The following is a 23,731-nucleotide window of genomic DNA, read 5'->3' as shown; positions in this document are numbered from 1 at the left end:
CTCCTGCTGTATCTGATTCGCAGGATTGAAGGGACACTTGCGTCTCCAGTGTCCAATCTGATGACACTGATGGCACTCAGTGGTGTTTTTCAGAGTTGCCAAATCCACCCTTGGCTTTGATTCATCTATGCCTCCCTTTGGCTTATGCTGACCATTCTGTTTCCTTCCTAGGGTGCGTCCCCCCGACTGGACTTGGCCTCCCTTATTAGCAGCTTGCATTTGGACCAACATCAGCTTATCTTTGAGTTTCTTATGCTTTGAATCAATCTCATCACTGCAGTATCTAGCATACCTCAATATTTCATCCAGCGGCTTGTTCTGCCAACAAATTAAATGCTGCTGAATTATAAGGCGAATCTCAGGTCTCAGTCCCAGAACAAACTTCGACACAAACTGTACCATATCCCTAGGATCCATTACATCCAACCCACTATACTGTTTGAAAACCTGCAACAACCTTTCGTAATACTCATGCACGGTCTCCTTTGGCTCCTGAACTGTTCGATCTATCTTCACCCAATCAATGTCCTGTTGCGGCACCTTAGCTTTCAACCATGTAATCACCTGCTCATATTTCTTCATAACAAGCGGTGATGGGTCATTCGTGAGAACCTCCCTCTCCGGTTCAGATGTGGGACATTAGACGGCAACCTTGCAAGCTACCCACAAGTCACTCGGAACTACAATGTCAAACAGTGTATTCAAATCGATCCACAACACCTTCGAAATCTTGGCGAACCTCTCAACTTGCTTGTACCATTCAACTGGACTCTCTCTCAATTTTGGGAATTCGTTTGTGAATGCTGTCAAATCTCCTCTACTCCAAGGCACATGCACATACCCCCCACTAGCTACCTCTCACAAAGGGTAATTCCCAATTCCTGATATTCCCTCTCCCGAAGGAGGCGGTTCTGCTGCATTTCTCTCATCACTCCTTTTCTTAGACCATCTTTCTTCCCACTTGTCAAGCCTACTTCATGCTTGTATCAGTTCTCTGATGTGGGTCTTCAGTCCAATCACCCTCTTCTCATCTAGATCCTGATCAGTATACTGTAATCAGTGACCACCCTGCAACATTTTTGTTTTAGACAGATCCACACTATTTGTTTGCCAAATCAGTTAGTTTTTCATGTGCCGACCTTGCTTTACGAGTCACATCCTTTGCTACAAACAACAGCTCGTCTGGCTCATAGAGTTCCACTCTCTCTATTGGTAGGTTTCCTTCAACAATCTCATCCACTTCTGTTTTCAATCGCATCACATCTAACCTCTTTGCCCTTATTGCTGTTCTAAGGATACCTCGACTAGATGCACCACTTGACTCTCTGCAGTCACTTTCCTGTTCTGCGCACCTGTTAACTTCAGAGGTGTCCCTTAAAGCTACTCTTTGCTCGACACTCCATGATCCCAGTCCTCTCTTGCCCGATCACCCTGACACCCTTCAATTGACTCCCATGATCTCAGGTCTGACCTCAGCTCTCCCAGGGATTTTGGTCTTGGTCCCCTCAGATCCATCAGCCCTCTTGATGAATCGGCTGTAGCCGGCAAAGGTGTGCTCGACTCTACCGGCCTCCTTGATGGAACCAGCTCATTTACTACACTGTTCCCTCCAAACCCCGCACTTCCTTCCATCCCTACCTGTGATGGACTTCCATTTCTCACATGCTCTGGGTTATACACTTACACTATGGAACCAATGGTAACCGACACCCTAAGAGCATCCGGTAACCTCTGGGAAGTGACTCTTTCTGTATTCTGCATTTCTCCCATCAAGAGTTTTCCCACTATTTCTAAACTTGATGGAGCTTGTGGTTCCCTAGTTCCTTTCAACGGAGCTGATCCAACTCCCTTTGCCTCCGGATTGTACGAAGGTGGCCTCTCAGACAACATCCTTTCTAACAAGCTGTCATCAGTATCACTGTCTTCATCCTCGACCTGCTTTTTCTGCGCATCTCCTGCCTTGACCAACAATAGATAAAATGTATCCCCCTCAAACGTCTGTACTCTCCATCTCTTTTCCAATGCGTCCCATCTCGCATCTTGAAACACCCTGACTGACCTCTTCACTCGCTCCTGTCTCCTGTCACTGTTTCTTTCGTGTCGCCCTAATCCACGCATTCAGTGCTTCAAACTGTGTTGGTCTAGGCAAAAGTCGCGAAGTTGCCATAATAGATTTCAACTGATACAGCATCTCTAATCTAAATGTTCCATATCTCCGAAAGGTCAATTCCTCATTTGCATCAGTCATTTTGGCCCAATTCTCAAGCCACAATATGGTATGAAACCCCACGTTAGTAGCCATGTAATGAGCTGGGGTGTCCTCTGGCGGTGCCTCTTCCTCCCCCCGGGGCTCTAATCTCTTTTTTCCTTTTTTGAACAAATCCTGCAACACTTTGAAGCATTTCATGACTAAACCCAGCGTTTGTCTGTTCACAACGCTTGTTTACTTCTTAACGACAATTCACCAATCACAGCATGCCTCCACACTAACTGCCCTATCACAGCGTGGCTTCACACCAACCGCCCTATCACAGCGCTGCTCCTTCTGACGTCACCTTTTCCCCCGCTCGCAGCAGTTCCCCTCCTTTTCACTTCGCTTCTCACTCACGCATACGTCCCAAGCATACACTGAAATTACCACTTACGACCAAGCAATCACTTCACTGACTGTACGTCCACAGTCTGACTGTACGTCCATAGTCGTGTAATCGTCACCGAACTGGCAACTGTCTGTCCGCAAAGCGACCAGACAATCACCTCAACTGATAGGTTACAAACACTCAGCAACCCACGACCAGCGTGTCAGTTACTCACACACTCACACATTCATTCCCCCTATCTCGGGCCAGCGGGCAATCGATGGTACCTCACGATCCCCTTTATAATGGTCAACAATTACGTTTAGGTGTACGGTAGATCTGACCCACTTAAGCTACTCATTGAGCCTAAGATTTTCCCAGGCTGCGCGCGCTCACAGCCTGATCTCCTTTCATACAACAGGCATTCCAACTCCGCAAGACATCACAACACAAACATCACAACCAAACCGCACTCTAATAACACAAAACCCTATTCATGCTCACTCTCCTACGAACTGCTGCTTTCCGCCGCACCGTCACTCTCCGTCAGTTTCCATGAAACACCGTCTTCTGCCGGTAATCCACTGAACGGTCATCACCTACTTCTATGGGCCTTGGGGAAATCTTATCCTAATCTAGGACTCCCTTACTTTCAGAGACCAACCGTCCTCTGGCTACCAACTGGTGACAGTGAGATTCCCATCTAGATTTTCACCTTAACACTCCAGGGAATCCCCAGGTCGTCGGATCTCTTTGGCCTACTTAGAAATGTGAAGGAAGTCCTTTACATTCAATATCTTTGGCAAATCATCAAAATCAATACATTTTAATCGAAAGAACAACTGACTCTTGGAAAAAGTTTAAACATTTATTACATAGCCAAAAATAACTGAACATACAAGCACCTCCGCAAGAGGTTAAAAAAATAAACTGGTACTAATACAAACATAATCCTAGGCAAGAGTCTCAAGCGACTCAGAATAAAAAGCAGAGTTAATTCGAGTAGAATTAGACATGCAATCACAGTCCCCACTGGTAAACTCGACTGCATCGGTTCTAGTGGGAAAGAAAAAGATTAGTCTGTCCCTACACTAATTCTAATGTGACATCCCTACTTAACATACCTCCCAGGAAAGAGAAAAATAAAAGGTGTCATTTGTGAAGGCTCCCTAAGAAGCACATTCACCTTTCCAGGTAAGTAGCCCTAGCAACCGAGCTCGTTCTAAGATACTCCTTAATTTCTCCTGCCTAGTTCCAACTAAGACCCATGTCTAACTGCACATCCAACTGGACTGCCTTAGACAGGATTCCACCCAAATCCAACTGGCCCTAACCCTAGCTTCAATAGCAACTGACTCTCCACCCTCGGGGCACTTTCCCTAATACAAAATCCCCAAAACAAGGGGTACGCCCATGGCACTCCCCCTTCAGCAGATACAGCCCCTCGTATTTTTCCAGTGTCGAACCTTCTTCTTCCAAAAACCTTTGCTGTGTCTTTGGATCCCAGGCACCTTCTTCCCCTAAGGTTGTGAGTGCGCATTCCAACACACTCCTTTCGTCCGCACTCCTACTCTAAACAATGGCTCATTCTACCTAACGAGTCCTGTGGCCTTGCACCTGCAAAAGAAATGCATGAGAACGACTCCCTTGTACGCTTTAAGTTTCAATTTGAAATTCAGCTGCAACCACGAGCTTGTTTCCCAAAATACATTTCCCAGCTCAGCATCTCTAGTCAAGCTAAGAGACCCACAAGTAGGCCTCTGCTAACGTTTCTTCTTTCAGGCCTTTACGCTTTTAAATGCATTTCCAATACAATGACATAAACATTTCATTAATAAATCCTAACATTATACTCTATGTTATTCAGCATTATTCTCATGTTAAAGCATTACATTTCTCCTTGCATAGCTTACACGTGCAACTTTAATATGGCACGTTTAATCTCGAAGCACATTGTATACACAGAGCAATTAATCCTAAGTTACTTAGAGCATTAACAATTCGATTAAGCACAGCATTAGTCAGTAAATAATATGAGCATCATTCTATATGCGTGGCAACACTCTTTATTAGTCCTACATTTTAAATCCAATCAATAATAAAGTCCTCTAAATATGCGGGTGCTGACTACAGGTGATTATAATGCACCCCTACAATTTTTCAAACAACATGGTGCTCTATCAGAGTCAATGGTGCTGGCATTCGTGAGCCAAGGCTGAGGTGTGGGACAGGGCGGTGCATTGTGTAATTTACGAGCAGTTGCCCCAAATCACGGTGCAAGCAGCTGCGTTGATGTCAGTTTGGAGCGGCGGTGGAAGTGATACCAGGGCTGCGGTTCGAAGCAGGATGGTGCTTCGTGTTCACCACGAGCAATGTCCACTGGTCATTGAGCAGGCAGCGGCATTGGTGACGGCATCGCCGTGTATACCAGGGTGGCGGTTTGAAGTGAGGCAGTGCCCAGAGGTCACAGTGCAAGCAGTGACTCAGTGGCGGCAGCAAATGGCGGTGCCCTCTGTGGTGCCTTCAGGTCATGGAGCCGGCAGCAGCGTCATTGACAGCATCGGGTTATTTTTCTCCTAAGTGGCAGCTGAAACATCCAGTTCCAGAAGCCGGTACCCAGAAGATACTGAAGTGGCATTTTCAAACACACAATATAAAAATCATCTTTACTAAAATATGTATTTTTCAATTTTGAGTTCAGAAAACCTAAACTCAATTTCTCCATCTTGTCCAAATGGAAAGTTAAGCTTGTAAGATGTTACAAATCAACTACCATGTTAGGCTATGGGACAGATAGCCTTGCAATATTGAAAACGAAATTGGCAGCATTTCACTATCTGGACATGTTAAACACAACAGTACATGTCCTACCTTTTACATACATTGCACCCTGCCCATGGGGGTACCGTGGGCCTATTTGACGGTTGCCTTACATGTAAGAAAAAGGAAGGTTTGGGCGTGGCATGTGGGTGCACTTTCTAGGTCAACATGGCAATAAAAACTGCACACAGATCCTGCAGTGGCAGCTCTGAGACACATTTGAAAGGCTGCCTGTTTGGGTGGCACAATCAGTGCAGCAGGCCCACTAATAGCATTCCATTTTCAGGCCCTTAGCACATACAATATTAGGGACTTAGTATTAAATCAAGTAAGCCAATCATGGAAACACAATCTATAAACTTAAATGGAGGGAATATGCCCTTTAGCACTGAATAGCAGTGGTAAAGTGCCAAGAGTCCTTAAACCAACAAAAACAATATCAAAAACAGGAGGCCAAAAAGAAAAAAGTCTGGGGGTGAACCCGCTGAAATAGCCAAGTCTAACAATGACATTTTGAGAAAGTGTAAGGTGGTGATAAGGCATCTGATTTTTCAATTCAAACGTCATATGTTGTATCCCTGACATGACCTTGTCAATGCTCACCCGTATACCAAATGTACCATTCCAGGTCCTTCCCGCTGGATCCGTCTCTCCTTTAGCTAAATATCAGCCATGGAGAAGTAGAGAAAAGCATTTCTGGTAAAGAACAACAGGCCATAACTGAAGTTTAAAGATTTAATTAAAGAATATCATATTCATAAATGTATAGGCTGGGCCATCAAATAGCAAATTAAGTGAGCATAAAGAGTCTAGTTTAAGTCTAAATGCTGAGTGCTTGTAAGTAGGCAAACCAGCATACATTTACCTTCGAAGGGTGGGGCAGGGTCTTCTCATCACATGGAGAAGTTGCACTAGTTTATAGGTTTTTACACAAAGGATATCACACATTAGTTTCATGAGTACATGGTTCACATACTTTCCACCAATGAGAAGCAAGCAAAAAGAAACATTTACTACAGAATGCCTTCAGAGATTTTCTCACAATTCTGTTACATTCCGAGCTAGCATGGCCGATGCCCAGTGGAGCTGTTTAGGTAGCTATAGAGGAGATTGGCTCTGGTTTCACCCCCTCGTCCGTCACCTACCCAGCCGGACATTGGACATAGTTTTTCCTCGTTCTCTGCTGTGTTACCTTCCCTCCCCCCGCCTTCTTCCCCCTTACCGGTCTGCCTGCCTTGATATGCACTCCTTACCCTTTTTGCTATCCCCCTCTCCCTTCCATGCCCCATTGGACGTGTGTCTAGACTATGCTAGACGCTAACAACTCATGTTATTGTTTAATCACTGTTTTTTCCTCTTATGTTTATACTTGGCTCATGTAACTGATGTAATTCTTTGTAACTTGTAATTCACTGATGCTCATGTAAAGCGCTCTGATACCTTCGGGTCTAGCAAGCGCTATATAAAACTTTGCAAATACATTGAATTTGAGAATTACCAGCGTCTACACATGTAACTGCTACTGGTTATATAGTAAGTCATCTGGTCTGGGACCTGCCTTAAAGAGGTACATTTCGAAACCTCAAATTACTGTATGTAATATCCAGAACATGAAATATATATGTGGAACCATACTGGCCCTGCCATTTTCAGATAATGAGTAAGTCTCCCTGTTGTGTCTTGATAGTACATTCCTTTGCCATTTCATTCTGTCAACGGTGACTCTGGATGTCACAGCTGTCCAATTCATGCTACCATTTCTCATCACTGATGCTCAGTTTGCAGATGTTACTGATAAAGATTGCAACTGAGGCAATCACGTAAAGAAGAATGCAATCAGACGATGCTTCATTTCTATCCCTTTTGCCGTGCCGCAGCTTTGGTTCCTTGGTATGGATGGAGATCACGGTTCAGATTGGAGTGTGTGGCCTGATGGAACACAATATTGTGCAAATCACAACAGCTCATGGTGATCTTGCATTCTACTTTTGAATAATACTGGAGGATGCTCCAGAAGCATGAAATAAGGATCTCACAGGTCACAGGTCCTTGGTTTGTATATGTGCTTAAATGTATCTCTATTGAGGTACTGTGACACAGTGATAGAATATATGGACAGAGGGTGTGCCGAACCACTCGTGTGTTTAAGGCATGCATTTGGCCTGCACAGGCCTTCCAGTGTCTGCTCCCTTATAAGTGTAACTGCAGCATGTGTGTTTCAACATGTTGGTGGTGCCTTTAGCAATCAATTCAGTTAGTTGTCAACCAGACACACCAGGCAACCACACCTTATTGTAGGTATTATCCTGTGGCTGTGCTGGAAACTAGGGTCACTGGAAAATGAAGCTGTCATGTGTTGCATATGGAAAAGTTGTATATTCATGTGTGAAGTAACTCCTGTAATCACAGATGGCTTGCACATTACTACAGTGCCAGTAGTGAGAATTGCAAAATAAATGTTGTGAGGGAAGGAAGGCTATAGGTGACAGGCATACAGTGCACCAAGAACACTTGCTAAAGTGTCACAATGTAAAGTTCCTTGCCACAAATCGTCTGCCCTACGCAGGCTTTGGCATATTATTATACTATAGTATTCTGTAGTTCAAAAGAGCAAATCACCTGGTTCATGCATCTACTCTGGGTTGGTTTTGAGATGCGTGCAGTGATGTCTCTAGTTGTTGAAAGCAGCCATGTGTCAGAAAGAGCAATGCAGAAATTACTTTCCACGGGTATGAATGCAACGTGAGCCAGCAGCAAGTGATCTCAGTTTCATGACAATGTCCATCTTTTCATCATCCAAGCTCAACAGTGTTATTCTTTTTTGGTGGCTCTAGCTGGCTCCTAAGGTCTAACACAAGTCTCACAAATAAAAATGTTATTTTTGATTTAGAGCTCTCCTGAGTTCACAAAAATAGGTATAAATGCTATACATTATAATTCATACAATAAACCATTTACACCGCTTCTTTTAAAATAGTTTTAATAAAGATTTTAAAAATGTATACAAGTTATGACAAACAAATACATTGGAAGGTGATCTTTTTAGTTCAATTAGGTCAGTAAATATAGTATATTTAAAACATAAGGGTTTTAAAAAACGATGTTGGGCCTTAACCAGAGCTTTTGTTGGGACAAACATATAACACGTGGGTTAAATCTTGAACTCCTCTTGAACTCCTCCGCTGCATAATTCACATAAATCTGTTTTATCTCATGAGTTGCTCAAGTGTTTTGTGTAAGCTTTCATTGGTAAAATCCCTAGGTGCAGCATAATGATGCAGCATCGAACACAGTGTTCTAGTGTAAATCTCAAGTATTTTGGGTGGATCTTATACTCTAGAGTACCCGCATAGAACCTGTGATGTGATAACTGAGAACAGTGCGTGACATCGAGGTTGAAACTTAATCTCAGTGTCATATTTAAAAAAGATAACTTCAGGAATGGGGGTGACTAAGGCTGCAAAAGTGCTATTGAGCTTTGAGAATATTCTAAAGCTGTTGCAAGATTTTCATTAAAAATATAGGGGCTTATTTATGAGCCCCAGGGTCACTTTTGCGCCACCAGTACGTCACTTTTTGTGACGCACCAGTGGCGTTAAAAATGTGCCATGTTGCATATTTACGAAGTGACCCATCTAGGTAGATGAGTCACTTCATAAACCCCTGCGCTACATTATACCTGCGCCAGGTATAATGTATGCAGGGTGGGCCTAACCCCGCAAGTAAGGGTCGTAGAAGTGGCGCAGCGAAATCTATGAGATTTTGCTGCGCCACTTCTAGGACGCCAATGCGTCAAAACCTTTCGCCTGCCTCATGGCAGGCGTAAGTGTGATGCAAGCCCTTTTCACACGGGGCTGGCCCCATGTGAAAGGAACATAGCTGGAGTAGCGTCACTTTTGTGACATACTCCAGCAATGGGTCACTTTTGCACCATACAGATTAGTCAGAAATACTGAGGTATCTGTAACTCCTTGCGACATGATGAGTCATACAGTAAATATGACGCATCAATCATGTCGCAAGGAGGCGCACTAAGAAGTGACGCATCGCTGCTTTCACGTAGCGATGCGTCACTTATCATAAATGAGGCCCATAGTGCCCTGTTCGGCTCTTATAAGTTTAAATCTTTAAGAGGGCCCTTAAAGAGCCTTCTTCCGCATGCAATAGAATGTACACCCATTTAATTATATCAGCCAGAGCTCTGGGAAAGGCACTAATTATTGAAAGCTCTAGAAACAGTGTTTAAACTGGTACCGCTTGGTTCACCGTGGTTATTTTATGAAGTAACTTCCCTTCGCCCAAGTTTAGTATGTGCCATTTTTTAATGGAAATATATTCTAGTGCATATGATAAGGGGGAATTTGTGGGCAATATACTTCTAGGAGGAAATGGAAATGTCTCTTTCCGGAAGAAGAGTATAATCTCTTCAAGGCACTTACATGGGTTTCTGCCTCAATTTCTATGTGCTGAAAATGGGAAGAGGCTTGAAGTGTTTGTAGGAATACTCTCCACAGATAGGTATACACCTTTGCTACTTCGATGGGCCTCCCATCCATTTTCCAGTCAAAGTGAATATGATGTTTTCTCCCCTTAAACTGTACTATCTTTGATTTAGAGATGTTTTGCTTCAGAAAAACTAAACAATGCATCTATATTACCAATCGGAGTAGGATCGAAAATAACCATGTTGTCAGCGTACATTAGGGTATGTATGTTGCATGAAGTTATTTTGGGAGGAACATTTTCTATATTTTTAAAAAGCAATGTGGTAAGTTGCTTAAGAACAAGGAGAACAAAACAGGTGCTAATAGATATCCCTTCTTCAAACCATTCGATGTGGGTATCTTAGCGGTCAAGCCCTTTGGCCCCATCTGCACACTGCACCAAGTTGAAATGTAAAGCGACAATTAACCTTAAAAGACCTTCTGGTATCCCTATTTTAATTTTTTTTCCATACAGGGTAGATCTATGCCCTGTCAAAGGCATTAGGCCAATCAACAAACACACTATAAACCACCTGCGATTTGAATGTTACATACTTGTCAATGATTGTTTGTAAAATTGCGATGTTGCCAGTTACAGAATGTTTCAGCCAAAAGCCAGCTTAAACCGTGGGAATCGCACCTCTGGTGAAGGCCCAGTCTTCTAGATTTTCTAGGATACACTCAAAATCTTCCTAGTTGCGTCCAGAAGATCACTTTGATAATAGTTACTGGGCGAGAGGTCGGAGCCTTTTTTTAGGAGGGGAATAACAATGCTCCCTGACCATGAGCTCGAAATAGTGCCAGTTCCGTGACAATAAGAAAAGAGGGGGGCTCCAAACTTCTGGATTGCTCTGAAGGAATTTCACTGGGATCTTATCTGGTCCCATAGCTGCTTAAGCTCTGGCCTTCCCTATGTATTTGACAATTTGTGGCTCAGATGGAGCTGTTATCTGCTGGTCGGCTTCAATCTGGAGCATCTTATTGAAACGTTTTCTGTGGCTATTAGTGACTGGATTTTCTTTGTAGAGCTGAAGAAGGTACTTTACCCATTCACTCCGAAGTACTGGAGACGCATTTGTTTTATTTTTTTTGCTAACAACTGCTTTAGCAATTAAAAGCCAGAATAACTTGCTGTTTTTGTGTGTAGCTGCCACATGTAAGTCTGTACAATTTCTATCATTTGCTTTGCTTCTACCTTTCTCCTTTATTATTTTCAGCTTTGTTGCAGGGTGGGGATTTCTGTCCTCCCTGAGGCTAAGTCAATAAACTGCTATCTGATTAACTTGTTCAGCCTGCTTGTGAGGCTTCCTGCTGGGTTGTTTTTCTTTCTTCGTATGGTAGAATTACAATGGGCAGTCAGCTTCTGTAATATATGCACAACTGAGTATATCAAAGTTTGATATTGGATCAGTTTCTCTCCTAGTTTGTCGGGGCTACAAAGAGATGATTGCTGCATTCATTTTGTTTATGCTATTGGTGTGCCATGTAATTCAACCTTGTTTTTATGCCATTAAGGTGTCGCCATTGACATATGTTAAAGACCAAGAAGAAGCAGGCTATAGAATTAATTCAAGTTTTAGATGGAATATTATATGGTCACTCCCTTGTATGAACTGGGTATCAAAATGCTGACATTTCTGAAATAAATCCTGGCTGCTAATTCCTTAATCTAATATAGAAGAGCCGGTGACTCCCTTTCTTGTAAATTTATCCAGGACATCTCCATCTATTCTGCCATTCAGTATCACTCCATTAATTCCTTTGAATAATTCTAGTAAAATTTTTCCACATATGTCTGCTTTTATGGAGTCTGGAAAATCTGGAATTGGAATAGACCAGGTTTCTTCAAGATCTTCATTCCTGTAGGTTTTTATTAAAGCATTGGAAATTTGTCCATTGAAATCTCCCACTAGCTGGATTTGCGGATTTGTTTCGAGAGTAGATTCTACTTTATTGAATATTTATGCTAACAGCAGATTGAATTCGAGACCTGGAGGAACATAGATGTTAAAGATGAATAATGATTCAACTAAATCAGGAAATGTAACTTAATACATTGAGCATTACTACAAGATGAATCAATTATTTCAAAGTCCCACTTGATTCCTTCCTTTAATAAGATAGATAGTCCCCCTTTTGCGTGGCCTCTTCTTACTCTCAATGGGGGAATTTCAAAGATGAAGTAATCTTTCTGATCATGTTTGATTAGAGACCACGTCTCTTAGAGACAGACTCTTACGGGAGATTTTCCAATATGCAGGGTAGTTTTAGAGGTTCCACCCTGCAATATTCCAGGCACAATGGTTATGTTTCTGCTATGAAGGGAGTTTGATTCCACTTCCTTGCCTGTTGTTGTTTAAATAACTTGACAGCCAAGACCACTTGTTCTATGTTGATGATTTTTCCAATTTAGGTAAGCTATGGTTCCAGATCTGCCTGTCTCCGTCATTGACACAGTTTCTTAGTTTTTCAACGGGGAACTTGGGGAATCATCATCACAGTGGTTTGATAGAGCGAGTTATTGTTTCTCCCATGTGACTTCTGCAAACTGTGTGGAGACCGCTGGAGAGATTTTTAAGTTGACTCCCACTACGTCAAACGCGTTTTGTGAAGATAGTCACTTACGTTTAATACTATAGAACGGGATTACGTTTGACCAGAATTCCAGTCTTGCTGTAGTACTTCAGATTTATCCAGGAAAGAAGCCAGTTTTTTCTCTGCAGCTGTAAATGACTGAAGAGAATGAAAATTATGAAGGAGATTTAGGACCCTTTGATGATTTAGGGTAGCGAAAAGATCGGATAGCTCTAAGTTTCAATATTAGCTCAGTGTGCACATTTTTTCTGTAATTGCTGTAATAGAATTGTAGAATTGCTTTCCAGTTTGGACTGTATCAAAGAGCGGTGGTCCTGTGAGGGATTTAGAAATTTGATTGGGTGCAAGAGAATTCAATTATGCAGATATTTCCTTCCTGTGACATCTTTTCCCTTTCTTCTTAGATGTTTTTGTGAGCATTTGCATTTTTACGTTGTAGGTTTTAGAGAGCTTTGGCCCTTTAGATAACTTTATTCCCTTATCAGATGGTGTAAAAGATGCTGTTGAAGAATGTGTTGAAGAATCTAGTGCTCCTCTGTGATTAAATATCGAATAACTGGGGATGATAGTATTTGAGTTGCATTCACTTGCTGGAGCTATAAATAACTTTTGTAGTGAGTAAACAACATCAGCTTTTGCTCCTTTCATTTTACCTTCACTCATTCTCGTTCTGCAGGTTTGTGTGGCATTTGCTATTTTTTGGAACTTAATTTATGTATTCCCCTCCGGTTTTTTCCTTCTTTTCCAGATACATGACAAGGTTGTGAGCTGGGTGGAGTTTGTGTATTATGTTTTTGATCCACCAAGTACCTGTGGAATTTCCAGTATCTGATCGGAATTGATTGTAGATTTTTCAAGGAGAGACAATATTGACTCAAGGAGCCCTTGCAAAGAAAAAAGTGATTAAAAAATAATGTCTTGCTTATCATGAGTAGTGGGGAATCTGGAGAATGAGAGAGATTTTCTTCTAAACCAGATGGGTTGCTCAGGGTACTACTAAAAAGTTATAAAGTCTCCTTCGATGGTTTAATCTCAACTGAATGGGGAACCTGACTCAGGTTTATGTCCAGAAGGGTATAATCCATAACCTGGATATAAGATTGAGTGATTTGAGAGGAAAGTTGTTGCTTATCATTTGTTATCGAGGGATCAAACAGATTGTTTCCTTTGGTCGCATCTTCCTGTCACTCTTGCCTTATAGCAACAGTGTTCCCTGATTTATTCTTTTCTTTTCTGGATTGCTCAGGTATTACTGTTGCTGCAATATCTTGATCTTTTATTTCAAACAATGTGGAGGAGGAAAAAACTAGGTTATTTCTTGTGTCCCTGGAAGAGCTCCTATATGTGCGGATTTCAGTTTGCTCTTTCTCAGAGAACGTTCTGTACTTAACCTTTTCATATGAATTGTGGGGTTTTCTTAGTTTTTTTTAAAAGACATGACTCTAAAATCACTTTGGGGAACTCAAAAAGCCTTTGAGTGCTAATGGTCCTCGAACAGAGCTGGGGGCAATAATTCTTCTTGTTCTGGCTGTTCTGGCTGTAATACTCTTTCCCAAGGAAAGTGTCCAATTAGAGTGCCCAAGAGCTGAAAGGTGAAGAGAGGTGGGTTCCTTGCTTGGTATTTGCTTATTTCTTAATACAGCATTTATGTTGATAGTCTCTTTAAAGGTCCACGCAGGAAAATGGGAGATTTTTATTATTATTTATAGTAAGATGGAGAATAATGCACTTTAAACTCTTCAACACGAGATGCACTTCAGCAATGGGGTACTTAAAATGCGCACATGCTGCACTGGCCTGATGCAGGCCGCCTCCGTAAGACAATTAGCTCAATTAAATGTTAGATGCCTCAACTTCTAGTCTCCACGACTGTTGCTGTATCCCTTGACAGAGTATCACCCACCGCCGCCCTGGGGCTCACCACGTGGGGGCGGCGGGAATACGAGGCTGCTCGGCTCCTTGCCTGGCATGGTGGATTGATGCCATCCTTTAGTCCAATGGCCGATTACAATTATCCTGCAGCCTCACTTGAATGGCTGCATTGATTCTGTCATGCAATGGGAGGGCTGCCAACGTGATGGAAACCTGTGTGAGATTCAAAACCTTGAGACCTCACGAAGCCCAACGCTGGATTTCTGACGACTTAAAACTTAAGAAACTTGCCCTGCGTCAAACCGAATGTAGTTGGAGACGTAATTACTCCCCAGACAAAAAAGAGACATTTTTGAGACAGTTAAAAGAATACAAAAATACTATCCTACAAACCAAGGAGGCTTACTTCTCCAATAAAATGTTAAACTCTGCTAATAAATCCAAAGAAAATGTTGCTATTGTGGATAAATTATCCAATCCTGATGGGGTGACAGCGAAGCCTGCTCCCACTCAAGCCCTATGTGATTCCCTCAACACCTACTTTATGGATAAAATCATCAGTATCAAAGCAAGGATTCCGACAAACACTTATCCAGCGATCCCACCAGCTATTCGTATGAACCCCCTGCTACTAGACCAGCTCCCACCTATCTCCAGGAAAGTCTTTTTTAGCCTTCTGAGGAAGGTTAGTTCTGGCTCCCCACCGATTGTTGCCCTCCGCATATATGAAGGAAAGCCTTCCTTATCTGCCCGGACCCCCCGTTACGCTCCTTAATAACTCCCTCAAGCAAGGCATTGTCCCAAGCGTATTTAAAGAGGCAGAAATTGTTATAATAATGTTATGTTATGTTATAAAAGATTTTGTAGCGCTCTCAAATACTCTGGAGTGTCCTGGCGCGAACTCATGCAGAGAGACAGAAGGAGTGGAAATGGAAGTTATAGTGCCATGGTGAAAAGATGCGTTTTTAGTTCTTTTTTAAAGAGATTAAGATCCTGAGTGGCGCGAAGTTGCAAAGTAAGTGCATTCCAAGCCCTTGCTGCTTTTACAGAGATGGATTGTTCACCTAAATAAAGAAACCTGGGGCGGACCCCCTAGCCCTTACAAATTTCCGCCATATCTCTTTGCTCCACTACCTGGCTAAGGTCCTGGAAGCTCATGTGGCTAGTAGTCTCAGTTCCTTTATCTCACTTTCTTGACCCCCACCAGGCCGGCATCCAACCAGCTGACTGCACTGAGACTGTTATTCTCATGGTCGTGGACGAACTTAGGAAGGGGGAGGACATGGGCACCACTCAGGCCTTGGTTCTTCTTAATCTCTCGGCAGCCTTTGACACGGTCGACCATGATCTTTTGGTTGACCGTGTCAGCAGTGATGGGATCCGGGGCCCAGCTCTTGAATGGATATTATCTTTACTCAGTGATCGCTCTAAGGCTGTCCGTCTCACTCATATTTCCTTCTCAAAAATGAAACTAGCTTGTGAAGTGCCTCAGGTCTCTTCTCTCTCACCGCTTCTATATAATCTGTACCTACTGCCCCTGATTCACTCCCTTGGAGAAAGGAAGGTTGGCACCTTTAACTATTCCGTCGACCTCCAATTGATATTTGACATCAATCAATCGGCCACGTCTGCTCTTAACTTCCAATCCACTATGCGATTTATAAGTGAATGGATGAATAGCAATCATCTGAAGCTGAAGCCCGATAAAACGGAGCTGATCCTTATAGGTGGGCCAGCCAACTCTTGGAATTCCAACTTCTGGCCACCCGAACTGGGAAACCCCCTACTACCAGCATGTTCAACTAAAAGTCTGGGTATCACCATTAGCAGTGATCTGTCAGTGAAAGCCCAGATTGGGACAGTGATCTCTTCCTGCTTCTTCCAGTTGCGAAGGATCAGGAAGATTAGTAGATGTTTTACCATGGAGGCCCTAACTCAGGTTGTCTTGACCTTAGTCATTTCTCGCATTGACTACGCCAACTCGCTGTACGTGGACATCTCGCCATATCAACTAAAATGTCTGCAACTAGAGCAAAATCAGGCAGCCAGACTGATTTACAATCAGCCCAAATGGCTCCATGTTACGCCATTAATGGTCAGACTTCACTGGCTTCCAGTCGCCAAATGTTGCGCATTCATGCCTAGTGTGCATCACCTTTAAGGCTCTTCATGGCAGCAGTCCAGCATTTATATCCTCTCAGATTCAGCACTATGTTCCTCTCCGGGACCTTAGGTATGCCCATCTGAATCTGTTGGTCATCCCGTTGTCAAAATGAAAGAAACACGGGGGACTAAGATTTGCAGTCCTGGCTCCTCAATTCTGGAATTCTCTTCCTCTGGAGATTAGATCTCTGACCTCTTATGCTCTGTTTCGGACCTGGCTGTTCTGACAAGCATATGGCTAAATCTCCTTTGCAGCAGTTTCTCCTGGACTTCAGTGCCATGAAACCATTTGGTGTACGTGCGCTTTACAAGAACTTTCAACATAACATAACAATCACGGGCAGGGCAAACAGAAATGCCCCCACAAGCTGCACCCTAACCAGTCTCCGGGTGTAGCCAAAGGAGAGAGAGAGCTGTCGGTGGCCATGCAGCTTCACTTCACTTTGCTTTACTGTCCCCACCTCAGAAAACTCCCATGCTTCAGAAAAGTCTCACTGTTCTCCTCATCCTTGTGGCCTGTTCCCTGACAGGCTGTACTTTGGTACTTAAAGGCATACTGTCACTAGATGGCGCCTCCTGTGGCCATTTAAAGGCTAAGATTCTGCCTTGTTTATTTAGAATTCTTTCACATGCTCACTCTACTGGTTGTGCTGTGCTGTAGGAAGGCACTCCCTGTTTGATGTTCCATTTTAGGGTTTACATAATTTTCTCGGTTATATTTTATGAGCTGTATGATGGCGGAAGGATCCTGATAAACCTCCGCTGTAATGGATTGAATTAAAAGGCTTTGTATTATAGACAGTGACAACAGTGTGTGAGTGCAAGCTGAGAATACTTAGCTCTACCATTCTTTAAAGTCCTTGTTCTATAAACTATGCGCACTGGAGATTCTGCCTCCAGTGTGTGTGCTCCAGTGACTTTGCAATCATGCCTTGGTTGTTTGTTTTTGCTTCTTTTGAGCTCTCCTCACTGGATCTTGCTTTAATCATCTTCTGCCTCAGGCAGGTGCAAAAACTGCCCCATCTGTGGGTATTCTAGTTAGCCATGTGTATTGTTTCCATTGTCCTCCTTCCATGTGTGTCCTTGCATTCTGACTTTTCAGAGCTTGCATGCCTTCACAGATTTTTCAGTGACTTCTGCTTCTGTCTGCCTGCAGTGCTAATATATGTTTTCTTTTTTTTCATATAGTGTGAAACTTGCCACAGTCTGAACAATATTCTCACAGCTGGGGGAAAAGAAAACAATTCATATAAACAAAAAAACAGGGAAGCAAATTGCTCATGGTTTCAAATTGTTCCTAAAAACCTAAAAGTGGTGATGCGATTCTGAGAGACTGCTGAAGGGAACTTCAAAGCCTGGAGGCAGCAATAGGAAAGACATGATTAGAGGAGTGCGCTTTTTTGGCCAAGGGCACGCTTCAGAACAGCAGTGGGTCTGCTGTGGGTATTGTGTGCAATGTTGTGGGCTCTAGGCCCACATCTTAATACATCATGACACAGATTTAGTAGGTATGCTTACTGAACTAGCCACGTGAGCTCAGGCTGTTTTATCAATGGGTCCACGTCACTCGTGACGCCTGTGGTGGATGGGTGTGGGGTGTGTGTATGGACAGCCCTCAAAGGAGTGGCTGGTAAACTAGTACCTGCTGAGACACTAGAACATGCCCAGCAGGACACTTGTGGAGGCAACTGAAGGTCTGCAGCTTAAAGGAAAAATAAAAGGGCTGTTGTAGTTAGAAGGCCTTGTCAGTAAAGCAAACCAGATTGAATTCATTGTATACCTCAAACAGCAGCCAATGTAATTTTACTAAAGTAAAGAGAGCTGAAAGTTGGCCACCAGTTCTTTTTCCCCAATGTCACCCTTCATACAATGTCACCCTTCCTACAATCGAAACAGAAACCCTGGTTCAACAAGTAAAGACATAGAGCTCTTTCGCTATAGACCGGATAGCCACAATAGGATCGAGAGTTTTCCTGACCTGACGAGAGGAGAGGAAGCTTAGGGCCTGAATAATAATTTGGCAGATAGGTTACTGTGTCACAAACGTGACTGATATTCTATCCGCAATAATACAAGTTGCATAGGATATAATGAAATTGTAATATGGCAGAAGGGATATTTGTCAAGTTTGTTACAGTGTAACCCCTACTAGTCAAACTTTAAATTAGGACTCTAGTCTTAAAAGGGTTGAATTTCAAACAGTCTTTGCCTTCCCAGCCTCAGCTATTGCAAAACAACTTTGGAATGTTATGTCATCATCAGCTGGAGAAGCCACATAGATATAAATGTAGTGTTATTTATCATTATACTGATGGATGGACACACCATGCTCGGCAACAAGGTTTCGTAATGGCTCCATATAGAGATTGTACACAATCAGAGAAAAAATGTAAGTGTGCCACATAGAATTGGTTGTATTGGTTGGGGAAAGCTGATGGAACTCATTTGGATGCTTTAGGAGTGGTACTCCACATGCCTCCAGTCCCTTTAGGTAACTGTTATTTACTTTCCATGTCTCCTATCCAGCAAATCCTCCCATCTCATATCATTCCTGGTAACACTGCTCCTCCACTTACCTCCTCTATCTCCATAGTATCTATGTGTGTTGCAGAGGTAGCTTCAACACACATCTCTGGTAATTCCACTTAACCCTGGCACATTCTCTTCATTGCTCCCTTTTCCTCTGTTTAAGCTGCAGTTTCCCCATATCATGATTCAGTCTTTCACTACTGCAGGTCAAGTTTAGAATTTGGTTGACAGGGAGCTCTGTCACAAACAAAACAAGGTACTCTGTCTACCAAACCCTTGTCTGCCTACTCTGTGCTGAGTGCAAACTGTGTTACTGGAACTAAGCTGTACCCGGCTGATGAGCTCATAACTAGGGTGAAACCTAGCCTGGGTTGCTTGTGTTCCGGTTCAGGGAGGACCTAGCTTGGCAGTTCGGGTTCAATTGTTCCAATTAGAGCAGGGTCAAGACATATTTGCATATAACTGGATCCAAACTGAGGTGGCATTGTCTGCAAAATATTGATGGATTGATATGTGGCCCTAGTAATTACCAGCTGCTGAGATTAATTTAAGCATTCCATCTAATACTTTTTAGTATACATTTAGTGTGTCGCCCTAAGTGGAACAGGTATACCCAAACTTGGTTCCCGGGCACACTGTGTCACTGGAACTAAGATGTACCTGGCTGAAGAGCCAATAACTAGGGCAAAACTGGTCCTGGGTTGCTTGTGTTCTGGTAGGACCTGCCGTTGCAGTTTGGACTGAGGTGCTCCGATTGGAGCAGGGTCGAGACTAATTTGCATATAGCTGGGTCCAAACTGAGGTGAGGTGTGAAAAATAATAATGGATTGGGACGCGGCCATGGCAGTTACCAGTGGCTGTGATTAACTCAAGAATTCCATCCATCACTTCTTTGTATACATTAGTGAGACAAAGAGACCATCAGTGTTCTGATGGCGTAGCCCATTTTAGCTCCACCATCGGAGAACTTATTTCAAAGGCCTGACGTAGGAGGGGCCATCAGAGTAGGGACATCAGAGCACCCACCCTTTTTTGCAGGCCGCTAAATGTTTTTTTGTTTTGTCCGCCACCCCTAGAAAAACCCTAGCAGTCATAAACAGAAATAAATACAATTACCCTCCTCAACCTACAGTTTTTGTTTTTCAGAAACAAACTCCCTCTTTGGAAGCCCAGTTTGTGTGCAACCACCTAAAAGACAGCAGCCCTGCCCCAAACTATCAATGCCTTCAGAGGAGCCGCAACAGGTGCAGCTCTTCTGAAGGTACAGAGATCATCACATATCCATATAACTGGTTCCAAACTGAGGTGGCATGGTCTGCAAAATATTGATGGATTGAGATGTGGCCCTAGTAATTACCAGCGGCTGAGATTAATTCAAGCATTCCATCCAATACTTTTTAGTATACATTTAATGTGTTGCTCTAAGTGGAACGGGTATAACCAGAAATTGGGTCCCGAGCTCACTGCTTCACTGGAACTAAGATGTACCTGGCTGACGAGCCCATAACTAGGGCAAAACCGGTCATGGGTTGCTTGTGTTCTGGTAGGACCTGCTGTGGCACTTTGGACTGGAGTGCTCCGATTGGAGCTGGGTCAAGAATTATTTGCATATAGCTGGGTCCAAACTGAGGTGAGGTGTGCAAAATAATAATGGATTGGGATGCGGCCCGGGCAATTACCAGTGGCTGAGATTAACTCAAGAATTCCATCCATCACTTCTTTGTATACATTAGTGAGACAAAGAGACCATCAGTGTTCTGATGGCGTAGCCCATTCTAGCTCCACCATCTGAGAACTTACTTCAAAGGCCTGCATAGGAGGGGCCATCAGAGTATGGACATCAGACCACCCACCCTATTTTACAGGCAGCCAAATGTTTTTTTGTTTTGTCTGCCACCCCTAGAAAACCCCAAGCAGTCATAAACAGAAATACATATAATTACCCTCCTGAACCTACAGTTTTTTTTCATAAACAAACTCCCTATTTGGAAGCCCAATTTGTGGCAAACCACCTCAAAGACAGCAGCCCTGCCTCAAACTATCAATGCCTTCGAGGAGCCACCACAGGTGCAGCTCTTCTAAAGGCACAGAGACCATCACAGGGTGATTTCAATATGTAGTAGTAGCAATATCTTAGTGTTGAGGTTGGGACTCGAGCTGAGATAGCCATTTTATGTTAAAGGAAACATTATTAATGATTGGAGGATTCGTTAAGAGGAGTGAGAGAACAAGCAGGACAGGTCAAATAAGCAGTGGGTACAAATGCAAAGTTCTAAATAGATCGAAAGTAACTTTTAGGTAGGTATGATTTTAAGCAACTTTTAATGGAGAGTAAGTTGTCATCTCAGCTAGCAAAATAGAGAGTTTCAGAAGCCCTTTGCTGCTCTGAAGCAGGATCTGTTATGAGCTTGATTTGTTTGGAACTTGGTAAGCATTTCTAGTAGTATTTTCTTCTGGAATCTCCAAATCCACCAGAGAAGGTCATAAGGTGGGCCAGGTAGCTTGGATTTCTCTGGTGGATGGCACTGTGAGCTGTACAGCCTGTTTTGAGTTGTATTCTGGCCTCTAGTATTCTGGCTGTGGTAGAGTTGTCTCCATAACTAATATTTTCTCTTTTATAATGAGAGAAATGTTTTCTTCTGTGGGCCTCACCTGTGCTGAAGTTGTGTAGAAGATTCAGGGTGACAAGCTTACCAGTGGTGCCTCCCTCCTCGGTGCAGATGCTATTTCAGGTCTGTAGTTGTATGTGCCCTGGTTGGCAGCAAAAGCTGGGCGTTTGCTTAATTTTAATTGGTGAGCACCATAAGGCTTAACTTTACTGTGCACACTTGATCTTTGGTGGAGAGTGTAGGAAAGTGCCCCTTTTTCTCATGGTCACCCCCACTTTTTACCACTGGTACTGATATTTTTTTCGGCTGGTGTGCACTGGCTTCCTGCTAACCAGGCTCCAGTGACTGTGCTCTTTCCCTAAAAACAAGGTAAAATGGTCTATGTGTGTTACAATTGGCACACACTTTAGCTCCTCAGTAAATGGTACCCATGGTACTTAGGGGATGGGTACTAAAGAGGATGCCTAAGACAGCAGCATGTAATGTGCCACCCTAATGGCCCCCATACAATTGCATGCAGGCTGTGTGTCACTGTGCAAACCATGTGCGAAAACAAAACATGGCACACTCATGTGCCATGCCAAATTCACTGAGTATAGTATGTGTAACGTCAACCCTACAGCAAGCCTTGTAGACCAAAGGCAGGGAGCATTATATTACATTCTAGGACATATCTGCATGAGCAGATATGCCCCAGTGCTGTTGTGTAGTTCGTACAAATCTATATAGGATCTGCGCCGTTAGACAACATGAACTAAGGGATTGGTGTCCAGACTGACTAAACGATATGTTAGTCTGTAGAGCAGCTAGCTCACAGTGCCTCTATAAGCTCCACAACCTTACCAAGAAGCGAATAGTTTCTGGCAACTATCAAACATGACAACCATGATGGCGTTACTGAAACCTGTGGTGTTTGGTATCAAAAACCTTGTCTTAATAAACCTGTACTGTTACCAGGATTAGATTTATTATGAAAAGCACCCAGAGGGCACCTTAGAGGTGTCCCCTTAAAAAATATTCCAGTATCTAGTGTGCTGGGTGAATTGTATTGTCCAGCCTGCCACCACAGACTGGTCTTGGACCCGATGCAGGTGGGAGCCCGCACTCTCTGAGATCAGAAACAATGCCTGCTCCGGAGGAAGATGGCTAGTGGTTTAGCATATCATGGTCAGGGGCTTCAAATCTTGCGCTGCCTTTGACATGCAATCCCAGCTTCCCCCAGACATGGGATATGCCACCCCCTGCCCTGGGGCCCATTTGGCACCTGGACCGGCGGGAAATTAGTTATGCAAGTAGGCATGTTGCAACACCAGGCTAGTGACACCCCTAAAGTGGGCTATCTGATGTGCTCCAAGAAAGGACATTTTCACCTTCTTGTGCTTGGTGGAATTAGGGGCTCTGGGACAGGGTTATGCCCACTCCCCACAGGAAGTGGTCATATATTGAGGGTGTAGTGATCCCAAAGGTAGGAAGCCCATTGTCTACTACTCTTCTATCCCCTTAACTCCCCTAAATGCAGTATTTAGGTGGCCCCTGACAATAGGTACTCAGATTCATCTGCCTGAACGAAGAAGAAGGACAAACAAGAGCCGAAGACATGAGAACTGTGGACCAGTGCCTAACTTTGTGCAAAACCCTGCCTGGCTGCTACTTTCTTGACAGTCACTGACTCATCCAGAAGCAGAAAACAGCCTCCCCAAACCCTTGAATGTCTGCCCAGCAACTCATCAACCCAGCAACATCTCCCTTGAAGTGGAGGAGCCACTTCCCTGCACCTGTAGGTACCAACTGCATCTGCCGGTATAGCGTTCTGGTGACCCTTGGGCCCAGGAGAGAGCAGCACACCAAAAAGAGGTAATTGTTGCTCCAGGAGGTCAGATCTGTCTCCCCACCAAGATTGGAAATGCCAGGACTCCCAGGAATCATCCAGAACTAATATCCAAGGTACCTGAGTCAGTTGTTAGCACCAAGGTTTGTTTGGTTTCAGTTCGAACAGCACCACTGCAAAAACGTACCTTCTTGTTGAGGGACTTTGAGAGAGGCCAGCACCACGCCGTGAGTGGCCCTGTTGTATTTCTTT

This window comes from Lissotriton helveticus, chromosome 6, assembly GCF_964261635.1.
Source record: "Lissotriton helveticus chromosome 6, aLisHel1.1, whole genome shotgun sequence".
Taxonomy (NCBI): domain Eukaryota; kingdom Metazoa; phylum Chordata; class Amphibia; order Caudata; family Salamandridae; genus Lissotriton; species Lissotriton helveticus.
This window is presented reverse-complemented; position numbering follows the sequence as displayed.